Here is an 18,501-nt window from a genome sequence, read left to right as displayed (position 1 = left end):
GTTTACATTTGACTCCCTTTAATCTGAAACACTGACTTAGCTCCAAACCACTTAACAGCCTGCCATTTTGCACTGGGAGGGGAAAACAGCAATGTAATTTACTGTCCACATTTTATAGTTTTCCCTTAAAAAAAAAAAAAAAAACAAAAAAAAACTTGCTTACACAGTTCCTGTATTTGCACAGACTAGAGAGTGAAATGGCTTTTAAATGCAGCCCTGGCTGGGCAATGCCAGGAACCCACAGCAGCTGACAGGCCACTCTAGCTGAGGAAAGGCAACCAGAGGTAAGGAGCATCTCTGGAAATAAAGGTGTCAGGGAGAGTGTGAGGGAAGATGTAGGTGGCACAGGTGGGAAGGGCAGAGGGTCATGGCTGGCCTACACTTCATAACTTACACGCACATCTAGACACCTCTTGATAACGATCCTGTCATCATTTTAGTCAGGCAGCAGCATTTCCTGGCCCTGACTCACTGCTTGGGAGTTCCTTCACCATTACCCCGTCTGAACCCTTGTCTCTTAGAGATCTAGCCAAAAGAACCTCTGGCCTTATGTATTACCCCTAATACTGAATGAACAGTGTCTGTCTTGGGCCTTGTCCAGGAAAACTGAGTAAGAGGTGGGATTCCTGAGGTCTCACCTTCAGAATCATGCTCCATCCCCCTAGAGCCTTACCCTGACTCCTGGTCCCTGTGTCCCACTGCCTCACATTTTTCAGCATTTTTCAACTTCTCCTTCTCAATATTCCCTTCCAGCTCCGTCCATTCATGGAGCAGTTACTGAGCATCTGCTATGGGAACACTGGACTAGTAAGGAACCTTGTATTCGTCAGGGTTCTTCAGAGAAACATAAGCAATAGGATTATGTGTGTGTGTGTGTGTGTGTATAATATGTGTATGTATACACCACACCCAGCTAATTTTTAATTATGTTTGTGTATATATAATTAAACATATATGTATATTAATTTGCATATGTATATACATATGTATATATAACTGTATGTAAATATATATGCATATATTTAACTTAAATATATACACATATGTGTGTATATGTATAATATATAATATAGAAACATATATATGTGTATATAGACACACCTATCTTCCTGTGTGTATATATACATATATGCATACACCAATGTATACAGTTTTACACATGACTCTTGGTTTACATGTGTACATACATGAAGACAAAAATCAACAGGATATATGTGTGTGTATGTGTATATGCAGATGTGTATATATATATGTGTATGTGTATATCCAGATGTGTATATGTGTGTATGTGTATGTGTATATACAGATGTATATATTATGTATACACATACACACACATCCTATTGATTCTGTCTTCATATATGTATACAAGTAAACAAAGAGCTGTATATATATGTATACATTTGTGTATGTATATATGTATATATACACACAGGAAGACAGGTGTGTGTATATATACATATATGTGTGTATGCATATAAAATATGTTTATATTACACATATATACACACATATATGTGTATTTTAAGAATTTAAGACTTAAGAAACTGGCCCGTGATTGTGGAAACTGGAAAGCGTGTGTGTGTGTGTGTGTGTGTGTGTGTGTGTGTGTATGCATACTTACACATACTCCAATAGTATGTGTGTATCTATCTTTCTATCTATCTTTTTTTAATTAAAAAAATTTTTTAAGAGACAAGGTCAGCCGGGCGCGGTGGCTCAAGCCTGTAATCCCAGCACTTTGGGAGGCCGAGACGGGCGGATCATGAGGTCAGGAGATCAAGACCATCCTGGCTAACATGGTGAAACCCCGTCTCTACTAAAAAATACAAAAAAACTAGCCGGGCGAGATGGCGGGCGCCTGTAGTCCCAGCTACTTGGGAGACTGAGGCAGGAGAATGGCGTGAACCCGGGAGGCGGAGCTTGCAGTGAGCTGAGATCCGGCCACTGCACTCCAGCCTGGGCGACAAAGCGAGACTCCGTTCCAAAAAAAAAAAAAAAAAAAAAAGAGAGACAGGGTCTTGCTCTGTCACCCAGGCTGGAGTGCAGCGGTGCAATCATAGCTCATGGTAGCCTTAACTCCTGGGCTCAAGTGATCCTTCCACCTCAGCCTTCAGAATAACTAGTCCTACAGGTGTGTGCCACTACATCCGGGTAATTAAAAACTTTTTTTTTTTTTTGGTAGAGAGGGAGGTCTTGCTGTGTTGCCTAGGCTGGTCTTGAACTCCAGGCCTAAAGCAATCCTCCTGCCTTGACTTCCCAATGCACTGGGATTACAGGCATGAGCCACCACACACCCAGTCTATCTATCTTGATTTATTTTAAGGATTTGGCTCATGTAGATGTGGAGATTGGCAAATCCAAATTATGTAAGCCAGGCATGATGGTTCACACCTGTAATCTCAGCACTTTGGGTGGGTGATGTGAGAGGATCGCTTGAAGCCAGGATTTTGAGACTAGCTTGGGCAACAAAGCAAGACCCTGTCTCTATAAAAAATAAAATATAAGAAAAAATTCTTGCAGATTAAAGAACCAGGGAATTGTTGAGGTTGAAGCTTAAGTCTGAAGACAGTCTGGAGACATAATTCTCTCTTCCTTAGGGAAGGTCAGCCTTTATTCTATTAAAGCCCTCAAATGATTGGATGAGGCCCACCAGCATTATGAAGGGTAATATACTCCTCTTAAAGTTAGTGATTTAAATATTAATCTCACTATCCCTAGTCAAGTAATTATTCCTTCCTCTGGATTTCCAAAGCCCCTTGTTTATAGCTGCTATGGAACCTACCACAAGGCTCATAACTTGATTTATAGTTATTTATTTATGCAAGCATCTTCCTAACTAGACATTTATTAATCAAGGACAAGGGCCCATATTATTTTCCTTTGTCAGAGTCACTATCTGTGATGATTTTATGTATTAATTTGGTTAGGCTATAGTACCCACATATTAGAGGGACAGGATTCACGGTATGAGAAATTTTTCAAACATAGAGTGCATCTTCACAGGATGCTGGGTGGCCACAAACATGCCTACGTTAGTGAGTGAAGGAGAGGGAGGAATCAAAACTGATTCCACGTTTTCTCATTCAGCAGCTGGTTGATTGGCGATGTTGTGGCCAAGGCAAGGAAAATGGGAGGACTAGATCTGTGGGATGGAAAAAAAAATGGAGTTTTTGTTTTTGAATATGTTGAATTGAAAATATCTGCAGCACATCAGTGTGGAGACAATTGTACAATAGACAGAAATTTGGGTTTTAGGTTCAAAATAGCAGGTTGGACTAGAGATATAAATTTCATAACCACTCTATAGATGTGGCAATAGACAAGGCTAAACAGGAAGTATGTAACCCTAGGAACATCTGCCCCAGAAGGGCAGGTGGAAGAGGAGGAATACTCACCCAAGGACTAAGGAGAACAAGTTGCAGGGTGGGGGGGGTGGGGGCGGTAGGGGGATATAAGGAGAATCCAAAGACTGAGAACTCTACAGTGTGATGGAAATCAAAAGTGCAAAGGAAGAAGGTGGTGAGCAAGAAAGTGAAATGCTACAGAGAGATGAGTAGAGTGAGGACTAAGGGGCACTGGATTCCCAGGCAGGAGTTCATTGGTGGTACGCAGAGGTGCTTTGCCTTAGGCCAAGATCACGACCCATTTAGGGTAGACAGTCACATGCTGTGGGCCTCTCCTCAGCCCCCACCAATATACAGCATTCATCCTTTTGTACCCACCCTTCCCTCAATCCCCCCAGTGTCCCTTCTCAAGCCCACTTCACCCTACATTTCCTAACGATAAACCCTTCCCCAAACCAGCACCCCATTTGAGTCTCAGGTCCCAGCTCTATGCTTTCCCAGCCACATCATTCTCCTAGTTACCACCACCATTACCTTCTCTCTGTCTCCAGTCCCTTTCAGTTCTTTTTGGTATTTTTCTGATTGTAGAATCACTTGTCTAGCACTCCTATATCAGTCCCCAGGCCTGAGTCAGTTCCTCTGCTTTCCTTTTTTCCATCCCTATTCCTAGGCATCCTTCCCACCCACCAATGGCACTGCCATTTTCCCCAAAGGCCTACCAGTGCTTCATGCACCAGCCCTCACCTGTACCCAAAGTTTTCCTGCACCAGGCCTATTGTTCTCAATCTTTGGAGACTTTCCTGACCAGCCTAGACCTACTTTTCTTTGCCTGTCTCTCACCTTTCTGGTTTTTCCTCTCACTTTGGATGCTGTTTTACTCTGGGGATTATGGTCCTTACTTTTGTTTCTTTCCTTTTTCCTTATCTGCAAGTTTTTTTTTAAAGAATGGTTTAAAAAGCCATTATCTTTCAGAGATACATAATGAAATATTTATTGATGCAATGCTATGACTGGGACTTGATTCAAAATATTTGGAAGTGGGGCAACTGAGTGGGTCTAAATGAAGATACGATTGTTTATAAGTTGAAGCTGGTCATGGGTCATTGTTGATGCTGACTGGTATGTGGGTACATAATTTATATTACTCTCTACTTTTATATATGTTTAAAATTTTCCAATGAAAGGTTTTATTGCAAATTAAATTGATATAAAGAAAACTAATATTGATTAGAAAAGAAAACTTAAATTGATAAAAAATATAATACTACAGATGTGGCAAAAGTCATGAAGGTAATATTTGAATGCCTGGTGTTGGGAAAACACTAAAACAATAGAAAAGGAGCTATGAATGGGTGGGGTATAGACCATTATAGCTTGAGGAGGGAGGAAAGAAGCCTTGGTAATTATGTTGTTAAGGCCTGACCCTCGTGGTTGTGGAGTCCATATACTCTTCAGGGAGTAAGGGGTTGAAGAACAGGTAGGACTTGAACAAACAATTTTGAAACAGCCACTGTGGGGAGGAGGAAGGAAGCCAGCCAAAGGTTAGCAGCAGTTGTGGTTGGAGAACATGAATTTGCAGGAGAGCTACTCACCAGTGTCTTCACGACTTAAATGGTCTTCTAAGTGACTCTAGGAGCTCTTACAGGTGCTTCAGCCTTTCTGCAAAAAATGAGAAGCATTTTCCTTAAATCAACTAAGATGTAAACTGCCCATGAAACCCATTTGTCTCTTTAAAATCTGTTTTACATATTGAGTTTCAGGGAGAATTTCCATAGAAAAAAAGGTTCACTGTTAAAATAATTTGACAAGATCAGCAATATCCCTGGCATAGCTGTGTACTTTCTGATGTGTTTTGCATTTGCTGCTACTTTTGTTGTGGGTGTTAAGTAGGACACACTGTAGGATGAGGGATAGTGAGTCAATCTCAAAGGAAAGAGAATGTTGAGAGTGGCTCGTGGTTTATAGGGCTTTATCTGCTCTCTTTGGCTAAGGCAGTGGTTTTCAACCTGTGTGTGTGCACACATATAATTTCAACAGGTTCAAAGACAAGAGATTCTAGTCAAAATCCCAAATTCAAGCCCTGTGGCAAGAGGGCTTCATGGGAACATGACCACTTGTGTTTAGCAAACAGAGGGCTTATTTGTGGCTCTCAGAAATGATGAGCAGTATTGTCGTTGAGATTGTTTATTCCACAGGCCTCTAATGTTAAAACTTGACTTTCCTATCTTAGTCCAGTAGCACTTACCAAAAGTTTTTCATTTAAGTCTGACTCAAAGTCTGTTATCCCTTTGATGCCAGATAATTGCTTTACATATACAACACTGATAACAGTATGATATGTACACAAAATACAAGTTGTGTTTTATTTCATATTTTTAAAGAAAATTCTGTGTGTATAGACTTATATGGTGAATCAGTAGCTGTTGTGGCATGTTTAAGAGGGAGAAGAGAGGTGACTGACTTGTATTGAGCACTTAGGATACAGTAGGTGCTCTGTAACTTATTTAGTCAACATAGGATTGTCATTAGGTTGATATCACTTTTTCTATTTGAAAATGCAATAACATTTGCAAATAGAAAATAATCAGAAAGTCTGATACATTTGCCCAAAAGACCAGCTAATGAGTGACTGAGTTGGCATTGAAACCCAACTTTAGAAGATCTGTCTTCTACAGCAACAGTCCCCAACCTTTTTGGCACCGAAGACCAGTTTCCTGGAAGACAGTTTTTCCACAGATGGATGGCAGTGGGGGTGGGGACAGCTTCGGAATGAAACTGTTCCACTTCAGGTCATCAGGCATTAGTTAGATTCTCATAAGGAGCCCACAACCTAGATCCCTCGCCTGCACAGTTCACAATAGGGTTTCTCCTCCTGTGAGAATCTAATGCTGCCACTGATCTGACAGGAGGCGGAGCTCAGGCGGTAGTGCTCATTCTGCTCACCTTACATATATATATAAAATGCCTACTGCTCACCTTCGGTTCCTAACAGGCCATGGACCACTACTGGTTCTTTGCCCAGAGGTTGAGGACCCCGTTCTAAAGTTCTTGCTTGATAGAGAACACTGGGTGTTTATTGGTTTTTGGCCACCTTGTATTCATATCTCTCTTCTTTAGAGTAGTATTCGCCCATCATCCTCCCACCCCTGCCCCCATTCTATGGTGTGCCCTGAAACTATTCATCAAGGTTCCTGGCTGCATGACCCAGGCTAGGCTAATCACATTCCCTGAGAGTTGTTTGAATTTTACATCGAGAGACTCTCAGACTGAAAATTTTACTGGAACTAATTCTTTCTAGTGAACACCATGAAAGAGCTACCTGTTGGCACCTGCTACCTCGACTCCCTGAACTTCCCTATTGCTTCTCTAGACTTCTCTTTGTTTCTGTAAGTGATTCAATATCCTTTAACAAGCCCATTTCTTTTGTAGGTTAACTGATGCTATGGACTGGATAGTGTTCCTTCAAAATACGTATGTTGAAGCTCTAACCCCCTAGTGTGGTGGTATTTGGAGTTAGGGACCTTGGGAGGTAATTAGGTTTAGATGAGGTCACGAGGTTTGGACCTTCATAATGGAATTAGTGCCCTTACAAGAAGAGACACCTGAAAACTTGTTGGTTTCTCTCTGCCATGTAAAGACACAGTGAGAAGGTGGCCACTACAAGCTGAAGAGAGCCCTCACCAGAAACCAATTATGCTGGTACCCTTATCTCAGACTTCCAGCCAATGAGAAAATAAATTGCTGTTGTTTAAGGCACCCAGTCTTTGGTATTTTGTGATGGCAGCCTGGGCTGGCTGGTACAGATGGGTAGTTTCCATTGCTTCCCACAAAGGAATCTGACTACTATACAAAATGACGAATGAGACGGCATATTTTACCTTGCAGTACCTTGGCTCTGAGATGGGGAAGAAAGAAGGACAAAGGTTAAACCAGAAAATTTAGTGACTTGCTATCATCTCTAGATAGGAAAAGTTTGGTGAATAAGGAAGAGATTGAAACTATTTCATAGTGTGTGATTTTGGAATTATTTATGGGTTATACTTATTCTTACTTTTCTGTGTCTCGTTTGCATATTCCTCATTCCTAACTTAATCATGATTTAGCTCTTACATGGTGAATAAACCAGTGGAGACTTAGAAAATTAATTGGCCCAGGATACCTTTTTCTTTAGGCTGCAGAGCTGGTGAAATGAAAGCATATCCCCAGGAAGTGGTCTGTCAGGAAGAAAAGCTGCACTAAAATGGGCATCTAAATTTTTCCTTCCTACTTGTTTGCTTTGGTCTTAAAGAATGTTTGAAATTCCTGCTGCCGGAATTTGTTCCTTGGCTCACAGTCACCTCTTCTAATATAGGTTCGTCTTTTATTTTTAGAGCTTTGTTTTGATCTATATGTCTCTTAGTTCTCAGAGAATTGCATCCCATGAAATGATTCAGTTCTGAGAAATCAAGCCAGGTAAAGATGAAATGTAAGGCTTTACCAGCTCTATAATACTTTTCATCTGCTTTTAAAGATATACACCCTCCCACTAGGGTTTCTTGGCATCATCTATATGTTTTCCTATTAGTTACAGACATTTTGAGCTTTCATGGTATCCTAGCGATCACCCCTCTTGTCTTACAGATGAGGAAATAGATGTCTAGAGAGGTAACTGGCTTGTCAATAATTATGTAGTTAATTTGTGACTAAGTAGGGACTTGAAACCAGTTTTTCAGATTTCTAGTTCAGCTTTTGTTCTACTTCCACAAACTGCCAACTAATTTACCAAGCCAAGAGAATAAAAGCCATTCTCATTCATCTCAAACTAAAGAAAAATATGGAAAAGAAGAAATAGAGTTTTCAAAGTATTGAGTTTCACTGAGCAAAAGGGGAAGATTTGGAACCATGTGGAGGAAAGAGGCAGAGAGGTAATGCTTTTTGGAAGTACTGTTTTTAAGCTTACTGCCAGATTGCTTTATTCCCTGGGCATGTGCCTGCATGTTTATTTCATGGGTTAAATGATCCCTTTAAGGTGAATGAAACACTGTCTCATTTCCTTGCAAACCAAAATTTAAATAAAATAATTTTTTCCCTTGGGAGTTTGTCACATTAAATCCGCTCGGTTTAAGCATCTGTGTTGAAAACAGTCTAAGGGGAACTAGAACTTCATCTTATTTCTCTAATTGGTGTCTGTGCCTTCTTGCCTTTGGAGAAGCGAACATTGTCTGGGCATCATGCTCATGTTTCAGCTCTAGAGTGAATGTCCACGGTCTGCTTGATACCTCTTTTTCTTCCTGGGCAACCACTCCCTAGGTCAGGATGGTCTGGTTTCACTATGGGCCAGCTGTTCCGGGATTATTTTTTCAGGGTTGGAAACCACAATTTTGGACTCTGAGCCTGAGAATAAAAGTGTAGAGGAAAAGGTCAAATAATATTTTGTGGGATTATCTGCATTCTATTTGAAAACCAAGGAAGTCTATCTTCAGTGTTTTTTAGTACCCCTATTCTAAACATATTGCTCTAAACAACATATGATGAAAAGTCATAAATATTAAGTGAAAACACACATTCCTCTTCTTTCCTCTAGGCAACAAAAGCAAATATCGAAAAGGAGTAGAACAGTTGGAATTTATAATCTTCCTTCTGAACTAAGAGGTACTTCTTCATAACCCTAAGGGGCTTGGGTTCTGGGCCTGGGCTCCCAAATCCCTCTGTGTGTAAATAAAAAACAATGCTTAAAGCAGATATTTCAGTGAGGAAAACAACTTTGGAGCCATCCTTACCATAATGGGCTGCTGGAGTTGAGTAATTAGTAGCTATAGCATTTAGGGCAGGGTTTTAGGAAGTTAGTCTCTGTAGTTGAAAACTTTTGCCGTGTCATAAGAATTTGTGTCATAAGAATATTCAGTGAATTTTTGGAAACAAACAAAAGGAAAGTAATAACCATCAAGCTCAATGATTGAAATTGGTTGTATTTTGTGAAGTTGTTCATTTTTTTCTCCTTGTATTTAGATTATATTTACAAAGCTTTGAGTCCTAAATTCCCATGATTTTTAATAAATGTCAATAATATAAGCAAACATTTAAAAATTAATTAATAATTGTATCTTCTCAATATGATATATATTTTTGCATAATAGTTTCTAATTCTTTTCATGCATATAGATTTTATAGTATTTATAATCAAAATATTTTATATTATGCTTTTTTATGTAACATTGTCTTGACATTAAAATTATCCATGTTTTTAGTCTTATTAACAATTGCTTCTTTAAATGACTGATTAATATTTCATAGTATCTATCCCGATTTGCTGACTGCTACTGGCAACTTAGCCTTCAACTTATTAAAATATATTATAAAAATATAAATGTATATCATAAATAACATTGTATTGACATCTTAACATATATAACTTTTTATTTTATTATTCAGTCGAATTACTTTTTCATGAATAAATTCTCAGAAAAGTTATAATGGTTAAGATTACGAACATCTTTATGGTTCCTGCTATTTATTGACATATGCTTTCTAAAGTGTATATGGTATGACTGTATAACGTTCTCTGCAATTTTATGTATATTTGGTATTACCATTTATTTGCTTTAATTGTGTTTCTTTGATTATTAGGGGGATACACGTTTTTCTTTGTGGATTTTGTTTTATTGTTTGTGCTGGTTGTATTTATTTGCATGTGAATTCTGTGCTGTCATTTGGATCTCTGATACACCCAAACTTCATGTTGAAATTGTGGGGGCGCTTGGGTCGTGGGGGCGGATCCCTCATGAATAGATTAGTGCCCTTCCTGATGTGGGGAGGGAGTTTGTGAGTTCTCCCTCTATTAGTTCCTGAAAGAACTGGTTGTTAAAGGGTCTGACACCTTCCTTCTCCCTTTCATGCTTCCTCTCTTGCCATGTGATACTGCACACACTGGCTTCTCTTCTCCTTCCACCATGAGTGGAAGCAGCCTGATGCCCTCATCAGAAGCAGATGCTGGTGCCATGCTTCCTGTACAGCCTGCAGAACCGTAAGCCAAATAAACCTCTTTTCTTTATAAAGTATCCAGCCTCAACATAAGATGAACTAACTTGTTTAATCTGTTTTATCATTTCTGTAAGGAACAGTACACTTTGACTACTGGATAACTGGACTACCTATGCCAAAGTAATCTTCAGAACAGGAACATTAGAACGTTTTTTTCTCAGGTGAGATTTATATGAAACCATCTCACTACATTTTACATTTAGCTGATGTAACTATTAAATTTGTATAATAAAGAAATTATCCTTCTTCTTGCTGTGCCCTCACATGGCAGAGGGAGAGAGAGACCACAGGCTCCCTTGTCTCTTATTATAAAGGTACTAATTCCATCATGACAGTCCAACCCTCATGCCCTTATCTAAACTGAATTACCTTCCAGGGGCCCCATCTCTAGACACCATGGCACTGGGGCTTCAACATATGAATTTTGGGAGGGACACAAACATTTAGTCCTTAACACTCCCCTTCTCCCTCAGGCCACTTCAGTTTACCCAAGTACACAGCCTCCTAATTAAGGGGAACTTGGTGATTCTTAAAGACAGGGGTAAATTTTCACGAACATCTGATCAAGCCTTTTTTTTTTTTTTTTTTTTTTTTTTTGAGATGTAGTTTCACTCTTGTTGCCCAGCGTGGAGTGCAATGGTGCAATCTCGGCTCACTGCAACCTCCACCTCCCAGGTTCAAACAATTATCCTGCCTCAACCTCCCAAGTGGCTGGGATTACAGACATGCGCCACCACGCCTGGCTAATTTTTTCATACTTTTAGTAGAGATGGGATTTCACCATGTTGATCAAGCTTTTACACATTGAATTAATAGGTATAGAACACAATGAAACAAACCAAGAAAGAACAAGTGGAAAGAAAGTAGTTAGAGCACTTAATGTCAAGTTAAATCAATCACTAAGCATAATTTGTCGTGTGGGTATTGATGATGGCATGTGGTGTGTGTTGAGATTTAAGAATGTATTTCACAGTGACATGGATGGAGCTGGAAACCATTATCCTTAGCAAACTCACACAGGAGCAGAAAACCAAGTATTGCATGTTCTCACTTATAAATGGGAGCAAAATGATGAGAACATATGGACACATAGAGGGCAACAATACATACTGGGGCCTTTTGGAGGGTGCTGGGTGGGAGGCAGGAAAGGATCAGGAAAAATAATTAATGGGTTCTAGACTTAATACCTGGGTGATGAAATAATCTGTACAACAAAACCCCATGATACAAGTTTACCTATGAAGAAACCTGTATATGTACCCCTGCACTTAAAATAAAGTTAAAAAAACAAAACAAAACAAAAAAACCTATTTAAATGATAGGAAGGCTGTTCTTTATGTCTTACAACTCGCACATTTACCAAAGAGGAAGGTCCCAGTACTGCAGGGATCTTAGCAGTACTGGGGGCTGTTCTTTATGTCTTACAACTCGCACATTTACCAAAGAGGAAGGTCCCAGTACTGCAGGGATCTTAGCAGTACTGGGACCTACCTCTTTGGTACTTTCCCCTGGGCCCCCTTCATTTCACTCCCTACCCACACTCCTTGTCCCGAGCTCCCACTTATCAAATGGCATCAGGCTTGTTACTCATTTGACTATTTTCTCTTGTGAGTCAGAAATGATTCAATATCCTGGCAAGGGTTAGGAAGGCTAGTCTTTTTAAAGAGCTATCTTATAGGTAAATACATACGTGATAACTTGTGTGTTTGCAAACACTTTTAAGTATGTTTTGCACTAATTCTTAAGGTTGAAGAGATATCTTAGGATTAAAAAAATTGTATTAGTTGATAATTTAAAACATGTAGTTTGTAAAGTCTGAATAACTCTTATTTTTACATGGTAAAAAGTGTAAATTACAAAAAGGTATACAATGAAAAATGAATTTCCTTCTCATGTCACATCCCTAGTTCTCGCTGTCTCCCTTCAGAGGCAGCCACTACTAATGACTTCCAGAAACATTCTCTACATAATCAAACTTCAATATTGTTTATATAGCAACCTTTAAGAAAACTCAATTAGGTACATACTATATACATCTTGGTTATTATTATTTTTAACTTAACCATGTTTTGTTTCTTAGAAATTGTTCTATATCAGCACAAATAGCTTTATCCTATTCTTTTAAATGGCCCTATCATGAGGATATGACTTAATTTATTAAAGTAGTCCTCTAATAATAGGTATTTAGGTTATTTCTAGTCCTTTAAAAAGCAAACCCCACTGCATGAAAAGCCTTATATATACATATTTGTGCATTTTTGTGGTTTTGTAAGTGTATTTGCTGTATATCTATAGGTTAAATAACAGCATGAAGAGAAATATGATCTTGTAGTGGTTAAAAGCATGATTATTTTGGGTTTGACTGTCTACTACCAGCCTACCACTTATCAGCCATATAACCTAGGACAGGTTACTTAACTTTCTGTACCTCAGTTTTCTCATCTGCAAAATGGGTATAAATAATAGTATATACCTTGAAGAGATGTTATGGGCATTAAAGGACCTAACAGAAGTACATCATTCTGATATCCACATGTAATACATTCTGCATAAATTATCTCACTAGGATACTTTCCTGGAAAACAGGACTTTCTCTTTTAAAAATATTAATGCTATCATTGCACGATAACTTTTTCTTCTTGAACCTTGACAAAGATCTCACTACTACGCTTATTACAAGTACTGATATAATTCATGCTCATTTTGGCTCGAAGGGGATGGCTTGGCAGGGCAAACTGAGAGTAAACTTCCTGACCATAGGTATAAAAGTGAAAGTCTGAATTTAGTCTTATTTGTTTTTGAACATTAGATTAAAGGTCATCATTTTGGACCTCAGTGTCCTTATCTGTTACATGCAGGGATTAGATTAGATGATCCCTAAGGTATCTTCCAGTTCCAACAACTATGTCTGTGCTTATTCCATTCTCAAAATGAGATATGATTTATGTGGCTTAGACAATTGTGGGGGATAAGTTTAAATCCTGACTCATCTAACTGTGACTTTGCACATGTTGTTCCCTCTGTGTGGAATGACCTTCCCCCTTGTCAGGTTGTTGAGCTGAGCTCTGATTCACCCTAGGAGACTCAGCTCTGGGTGGGCCCTCTCTTTAAAGCCTTCCCCAAGTGTCCCAGCTGAGCTAGGCACAATTTCTCCTTGAGCTCTCTTAGCCCCTGCATTATGGTAGGATAAGAGTCTGAAGCCTTAACTGATAACTTCTCTATGTTATCAGCTTTGGTATTGTATTTTTGATGCACAAAGAAGAGATGGCACTTTCTTTTCTTGGATTGTAAGTTTCAAAAGTCTGGGTCCTGTAGGGAATCAAAAGGCCTATGCGCCTAGATAAAATGATGACTGGGATAAACCACCCCCAGTAAAGGTTCCATGCTCCAGAGGACAGAAGGTTCTTCAGACAGAAGTAAGCAAAGGTTGAGCTGACACTGTGGATCCCTGACAAAGGAGTGAGACTCTCTGCCCTGTGCTTTCCCCAAGCTCAGCACAGGGAGAAGGAGAGTGACAGAGCTTGCCAAGAGGTATGTGGAATCTGAGCACAGAGGGAATCCAGGTTTTCTTTCCTGTGTAGGGCCCAGGGAGGTAAGAGCCCAGAGTAGAAATGACTGCACAGGGCATCCAGGTGGACAGACCTGAGGGAGCTTGTGAAGTCCCATAGAGCTCAGCATGGCATGGGATCAGAGAATGATATTCCTGTGGTCAGGAGGAGCACGGAAGTGGGAAAGGGAAGAGGATAATCTTGCTGAGTTTCCTGAGGCCCAGTGTGGTGTGAGAGAACAGAATGATCCCATGTACCTTAAAGGGGCAAGGGAGTTTGTTAACAGAGAGCTGGGCCCCAGTGTACTTTTGATAGGGAACATGAACAGAATCAGCAGTGACCTGCAGAGACTGACTACTGAAGACCAGATGGAGGACAGCTCAGCAAATAAACAGATGCTCACCCACTCCCAGCCTGCTTCAGAGAGGTGGAGGGATCCCAGATCAGCAGATGAAGTCTCTACAGCCTGGAGAAACTGAACTCTTTCTACAGCCTGGAGAAACGGAACTCCATCGTTAAAGTTAAGATACCTTGTTAGAATTCTTAAAAATTTAAGTAAAGATGTCTAGCCCTTCTAAAACTTCTCTATTGTAAATGATTTCTTGTCTGAGTCTCTGGATTGCAAGCTCTTTGAGGAAAGGCACAAAGTCTTTATTTATTTATTTATTTTTTGAAGCAGAGTCTCGCTCTGTCACCCAGACTGGAGTGCAGTGGCGTGATTGCCTCACTGCAACCTCCACCTCCTGGGTTCAAGCGATTCTCCTGCCTCAGCCTCCCAAGTAGCTGGAACTACAGGCACATGCCACCATGCCTGGCTAATTTTTGTGTCTTTAGTAGAGATGGGGTTTCACCATGTTGGTCAGGCTGGTCTCAAACTCTTGACCTCATGATCCACCCGCCTTGGCCTCCCAAAGTGCTGGGATTACAGGCGTGAGCCACCGCGCCCCACCCTTATTTTCTTTTTTATTTGTTCCTTTACCTTGCAAGTGCTGACACAGAGGAGGCCTGCAGTAAGCTTTTTAAATGAGTAAATGGACATTTATTCGTTGGCTGTTGTGTGCTACAACTTATGCTTTCACAGCCCTATGGACTAGGCATGATTATCTCCATTTTGCAGCTGAGGAAAAGCAGGGCACAAGGAACTCACATAACCCATTCATGAGCAGCAGAAGGCAGATCTCTCATTAATTCACACTCCAGGTCCTCTGACACCAGACTGCCTTCCCGGGTGAAAATGAAGATTTTTCTCTTACTGTCTAAACTATGGAATAAGAAGGAAAATTCATTTTTACTTATTTTAGTAAATTTATACACGTATCTTGCTTTACTGCTTCCAAAATGAAAAGCAGAGTGTTCTCTACTCATTTTACTTTTATTATTAGTTATACATTTTTTTTTTAAGTACCTAGTCCAGTATGATCATGATCCCACAAGTATAATAAAGGTATGGACAAATCTTCTTTGTAATTCTGCCTGGATTATTTATAAAAGAAATATATTCTCAGGAGGGAGAAAGAGCTTTTTGAAAAAGAAATACATGCTCTTTGTAGAAAAAAATTAAAATCAGAAAAAGGCAAGAAAGAAATTAGAATTTCACTCCCTAGAAATACCCACTGTTAGCTTTCAGGTATTCGCCCTAATTTTAGAAACATTAAAATTCACCCTGATTGTAGAAACATTAAATTAGAAATATTTAGAAACAATTGGTGTCAATACTTTGTCTATGTGCCGTTATTTCACTCAGTGTTCTCCATAGCGTAGGGTATTTGGCTTTCATGAAATCAAGAGCCATCTGTTTAGATTGTAGCACTCAGTGGGAGAAGTTATTGAAGTTAGGTTTAAACAGGTAAATTGAGATACTCAATATGCAAATTATTGCTTTATATGCTCTTCCAGAAAACTTGTAAAGATTCAAGGGAAGTAAAAATGTTCATATAATGCAGCAAGACTGTTATGACTACAATAAACTTTAAATGCCATTTGAGATACCAAAAAGAGAATAAAAATACTCTGAAGCAGGGTTTATGATGGTTTAATAATCCTAGAGAGAGGAGGGACCTTGTGTTCCGGAGGGATCTGACCACCTGGCCTCAGTGTATCATCCATACCCATAGTCAGGGTTTTATCACTTCATCTGTTGTCTTGAACCAAAGAGAGAGAAGTTAGCAAGTCAGCCATGAGGCAGCAACATCCTCCCTCCCTTTCCCAGAAGTGGTGACGCACTGGGCTAAAACACGGAGTAAAAGTTTACTGCTAGATTTACATTTCAAACTTTCTAGAAAATTAACATGTCTATTTTAGGCCAATTAAAGAAGAAAGGCACCTACCACCAGGGCATTAGAATTTTCTCAATGTAAATGGAAACTACTGTAGAATTGTTTTGGCTTGTTTCCATGGTGTTTAAGAAAGTAGGAGGTCTGGAGGGCACCATAAATTGACTTGATGTTTTTAGATTTTTGACATGTAGGGACTAATCTCATTTCCCTGTCAGTGTGCCCTGTCAGCTGCTGCAGATGAAAATACGATTAGCCCTTCCCTTTAATTGGCCATGCAATAAACCCATCATCTCAATACCATGGTGTGGTGGTTCAGAGCACAGACTTGGAGCCAGACTACTTGCATTTGAATCCTGATTCTGCTGTTTACAAGACTTTTGGCAAGCTACTAAAGATGTTGCCTTATGTTTCTATTGCAGGGGTGTTTAAAAATAAGGATTAAATGAGTTAAAATGTGTAAAGCACTTAGAACAATGCCTGGTGCATAGTAAGAACTATACAAGTGTTAAATAAAACATTATAATTAGGCTTCCTATGATTGCTGGTGAACCAGAGGTAAAACAACTGATCGGGAGTGGGCTAATGACATATGGCTGACTTGGAAATCTTATAATGATAATAATAAAAAATTCCAATATTGTTATGGCAGAGTAGGTGGGTGTTTACAAGAAAAAAAGGAAGATTAGGGCTGAACACGGCAGGGATCTTGAAACCTGTGGGTTCCTTTAGTAGGCAAGGTATGTTGGGGCTGGCCAGGGGGATGAATGTGGGAAACTGCGTTATTTTAGGAACAGGATAAATATTCAAAGAGAGATTGGGATTCTTCAGATTGCTTACCTAGATTGTGGAGTGGGTTAGTAGAGATAAAAGGAGCCTGGGGAATAGATAGGAGATATCCAGAGTTACTCCTTCTTGTTAGGCTTTTGGATAAATCAGATCGTATTTTAATCTTCAATTCACTGATTCTATCAGTTATCATTTGTTGCTTGCAAGCACCAGAATCCACTTCTGGCTAATTGGATCAGAGAAATAATTTATTGGAAGTGGGGAAACTTAACCAAAAGAAACGCAAGGAAAGAGACTTAGACTAGGAAGTAAAGGCCACTGGGAGGCTGGGAAGCAGGGACTGCCGAATGGTCACTTCAGGGCCAGTTAGCCCTGTCCCTCTGCTCAAAGGTCATATTCCAGGGAGAGGAATCTGCATGGCCTAGCTTGGGTCAGATCTCCAGCCCTTGGCTAGAGGAGGGCAGGGTACACATGAATGTACCTGAAGCGGGTAGTCCTCCAAAGCAAAATCAGAGTGCTATTCCCAGAAGAAGGAAGAAAGGAAGCAGAGTGGACAAAAACAGCTAATGTCCATGCTCACTACGGTATATGGCTTCAAGCAACCAGTGAGGAAGACAAAGGTATAAAGCAATAGGAAGGCCCTGAAGTCTTTGACTTTGAATCTTTCTATACCATTCCAGCTACCTTCTCCTCTAACCTTGAAGCTAGATGCCTGAGCCTGTTGTTAACCAGGAGGAATCCTACTGCTCTGATGAAGTCATCTCCTGATTCTAACACAATCTGATTGAAAGAAAACAGCTTAAAACACCATGGATTTTTATCAAAATGCTATTTATTCTTTCATTAGGTACTTGTTGAATGTCTACTGTCTATCAATTAAAAAACAAAACAAAATCTATCCTCTTCCTGTCAGAAATTCTACCAGCCGGGGAAGCAAGACAGACACATAAGCAAATAAATTACATGATTACAACACAGTGTGAATAATACTATAATAGAGGAACAAAAACGAACTGCCTGAGGACTCAGTGGAGGTGGCATTTGAACTAGTTCTTGAGAAACAAATGAGCACTTATAATTTTAAATTGAGACATTTATTATAAAAGCAAATTTGTGACCCCAAATTATAAACATTATTTGCACTGCTGTCAGCAGCAATGATTTCATCCACTGGCAGCATACATATTGTTCAGTTTTAGAGGGCTAAGAACTGAGGTTGTAAATAATACCTTGAAAGTCAAAAAATGAGGAACAAATAAACTGTCACATTCCTAAATTACAACAATTTTTAAACAATGCCCTGTTTGCAATCATCGTAGTTTCATGAGCTTAACTAGATGTGAAATGTGCTAGGTCCCTCCAGGACTTCTCAAGCCCATCAGCAGCTGTCACTCATGGGCTTGAGCAGCTTGAAGGTCAGATGTGCTGCTGGATCGGGCAAGGGTCTTGGGTCAGCTACTGACTTTTTAGTGTAGTGGCTACTTACATAATTAACATCCATATCTTGTCCAGAACTCATTTACA

At 39.6% G+C, this 18,501-nt stretch overlaps 1 long non-coding RNA gene across 3 annotated transcripts in view; it reads left to right on the top strand.

Annotated features, from left to right (window-relative positions):
• Positions 1 to 18,501, top strand: part of LOC105491994 (uncharacterized) — a 123,424-nt gene that overhangs the window by 34,572 nt on the left and 70,351 nt on the right. For all 3 annotated transcript variants that reach the window (XR_011624856.1, XR_011624857.1, XR_011624855.1), the window contains exons 2-3: positions 8,911 to 10,350; positions 10,442 to 10,528. This is a non-coding gene — a long non-coding RNA (uncharacterized lncRNA). The remainder of the gene's footprint in view (positions 1 to 8,910; positions 10,351 to 10,441; positions 10,529 to 18,501) is intronic.

This window comes from Macaca nemestrina, chromosome 6 (genome assembly GCF_043159975.1).
Source record: "Macaca nemestrina isolate mMacNem1 chromosome 6, mMacNem.hap1, whole genome shotgun sequence".
Taxonomy (NCBI): Eukaryota; Metazoa; Chordata; class Mammalia; order Primates; family Cercopithecidae; genus Macaca; species Macaca nemestrina.
This window is presented reverse-complemented; position numbering and strand designations above follow the sequence as displayed.